Source organism: Epinephelus moara, chromosome 1, assembly GCF_006386435.1.
Source record: "Epinephelus moara isolate mb chromosome 1, YSFRI_EMoa_1.0, whole genome shotgun sequence".
NCBI classification, from domain to species: Eukaryota; Metazoa; Chordata; class Actinopteri; order Perciformes; family Serranidae; genus Epinephelus; species Epinephelus moara.
In genome coordinates, this window is record NC_065506.1 from 49,404,070 (window position 1) to 49,407,167 (window position 3,098).

The following is a 3,098-nucleotide window of genomic DNA, read 5'->3' on the forward strand; positions in this document are numbered from 1 at the left end:
GTGTCACCGCTGATGAGGAAATACAGCGAGTGCTGGACGGAGCAGTGAGTGACAACAACCCCGCCCACATTTAAGAGGACTGTCTGAACACACCGAGGGTCTAGGTACCATGTCTGAAGGCTTACTGCTGGTTCCAGAGGTGCTGGACTGAAAGGGTTTGGTGAAACAGGGCAATAGTGTGCCAGGATATGAATCTCTGTCCCAGATGTTGGAGCAGAGTTTCAGTACTGATGATGTACTGAATGTGTGCAGAAATGATTCATGATCTCGACAGAGTCTTGTTTTTTGTTTTTACTGCTGAAAGTATAAGTTAAAAAATAATTTTGTTCCCAGGTGAATCTGATTGTTAAATGTTTTCCAGAGCTGACATTGTCATTGCAGGAAAAACACTGGTAAAATTAACGATGGCTGCGCTCCAGCAATAATCACAACATGACGTATAGTATCCTTCAGTAGTGATATTAGTCAAAATATCTGCTGTTCACTTTCACTTCCCTTCTCCAGTTTTCAAACTAAAGTCCCAGAGTTTTGGTTCAACGATCAGACTCAACATTTAATTTGTTTTGAGGAACCTTGAGCTTCAGATTTGAGTATCAAATGTGACGTCTGTTGCTAAAACTGTACGACTGCATGCTTTAATGAACAATGTTTGATTAGGAGCAGATAACAAAATCCTCCTCAGTGAATCACCTCCCTGCATCCAGCTGGTTTCAAAATAAAAGCCTTCAGTCAGTGAGTCAGGAAACTGCTCAGGTCTCTTTTTCTGATTCCTGCATGTTCATGAGTGAGGGTTTCTGATTTGTCGACCCAACAACACGTGGTCCTTGTCTTTAATGTCTTTAATGTCTTTAATGTCTTATCCTCCAGATAACAGCGCTCCATCACCCCTCTGTGATCCTCCCTCTGTATATGACATGAACATGATACTCTGGTAATTACAGACAGGCAGAGAGCAGAGCGAGTCTGCAGGGAAGACTTTACCCAGCCGCACCCACCGACCGGTTGGCTGTTAGCACGTCTGGAACATTTCACACGAGTCTCCTGAGACAGATTTTAGCTCTTTATAGATTCTTCACAGAGACTGAATGACCTGTTGGACAGATGTTTGCTGCAGTTTAAAGAACCAAAAAACACCTAATACTTTGTGTTGTGTTCAAGTTCTGTCTGTAGAGTTCTGATCCGTCTCTCCTGTGGTGTTTGAGTTCAGCTGAAATCTGAGCTAACAAACATCTGTAGGTTATAAGCCATGTTTCCTTACCTTCAGCAGCAGCAGCAGCAGCAGTGAGGCAGCGAGCAGCAGCTCCGTTATGACCCAGGACAGGACAGGGTGTGGTGTTTAAATACCAGCTGACTCACACACACACACACACACACACACACACACAGAGCGGACCCTATCTGAGTGCCTGGATGACTCAGTGGACGAAACTTTTTCACATGGACATAAATTCCTCACCGAGGTTCAGACCGCCTCGCCCGCTCTGTCTCTACTCAAGGTCAGACACAATGCTGGTTTCTGATTGGTTGGCAGGTGTCCATTAAGTAGTAACACAGGGAGCTCAATGTACAACTAACTCCAGGTGTCCATGGCAACTGATTCAATACTTAACTCTGCATGTAATTGATAATTAATGACAAGGTGTGCTGATTGTGGAGACCTGGCAGCTCAGCATGATGTGATTTAATGAACAGCAGTAGGAAATGCTCCTGGATTGACATTGCAATCAACCAATCACAGCCCTCTGACATCATCAGTGTGCTGCTCATATGCTTAGTTTTCCAAATTGAAGTTAATACAACTGAACAAAATCCTCAGTAACTGTTCTTCTTTGAGTTAGCTGCTAACTGCTAACAGCTACCATTTAAATCTCCCGCAGTGGGTCGCACACATAACACATTGTCAAAACATCACACCTATCCCGTCCTGCAGGTTGTCCCTTTATACAGACACCTCCCATGGCAGCTTAAAGGTGAAACCCCTCTGTCCCCCCATTCCATGATTGTACCAGAACAGCGAGGCGGCATATTCCAGCCTTGAACGAGCAGCGTAAAAGGGGCTGGTGCAGATGCAGGAAGTAGTTGCGTCCCTGTAGGTGCAGTGAGCCTACGTTCATGTGTTGTCAGAATATTTAGAAAAATTAAAAGAAAAAAGAAACATTTCACGTAAAAGCCTCCTGAGGCAAAACGCCAACTCGGAAAGTCTGCAAAAATTTTGGTCCACGAGTTTCCGTCAATTGTAGAAACTTTTTATTAATTCACATATTGACTGTGATACCTCGCTCAGCATCCCATCATTATCTCCTTTAACGTTAGTGACTGTAACTTACATGCCACTCCCACGTCCGTCAGTGAGGTCACTTCCTGCAGTGATTCACCTGCACATTCACCTGAGGCTGTGGGTGTAGAGCAGGTGAGGCTTGTTCACCTGAAATTCCTGTGACTTAATGACTCTGATCCATAAAACACCACCACCCTCCATCCCACCCACACCCACTGTATCATTGCTGTGTAGATAAGCTCTGGGAGAACTGGTTGACCAGTAATTAAAACACCTCCTCCAGTCCACCATCACCTCCCTGTGATCCTCGGGCGGGGCAATATGAAGATATTATATCTGTATTAGGATATAGGACTATATATCGTCTTAGAATTTTTATATCGTTGAATCGTGATGTGGCATAAATGGTGTTTTTACCCTCGCTGAATAACAGTAAGGTGATGTAACTTACCAGACCTTTCTATTGGTTTTAATCTTTGTATCATGTTTAATTTTGTTTCCTAGTCCAAACATTGATGTGCGTTTGAGGAAATTAAAAAATATTGAGATATATATCATGTATCGAGATATAGCATAATAATATTGGAATATAATTTTCAGAACATATCGCCCAGCTCTACAGCCCCGTCTCCACCAAACCCTTTCAGTCCAGCACCTTTGGAACCAGCAGTAAGCCTTCAGACATGGTACCTAGACCCTCGGTCTGTTCAGACAGTCCTCTTAAATGTGGGCGGGGTTGTTGTCACTCACTGCTCCGTCCAGCACTCGCTGTATTTCCTCATCAGCGGTGACACAGATGGAAGTCTGCACCTGGTTTATC

General features: G+C 44.0%; 1 protein-coding gene across 1 annotated transcript in view; it reads right to left on the bottom strand.

The window, feature by feature from the left end:
* LOC126388957 (annexin A2-like) overlaps window positions 1-1,380 on the bottom strand; it is a 17,762-nt gene extending 16,382 nt beyond the window's left edge. The window contains exon 1 of the mRNA XM_050042400.1: window positions 1,259-1,380. The gene's annotated coding sequence lies outside the window, so the exon portion shown is untranslated. The remainder of the gene's footprint in view (window positions 1-1,258) is intronic.
* Window positions 1,381-3,098: the final 1,718 nt, after the last annotated feature.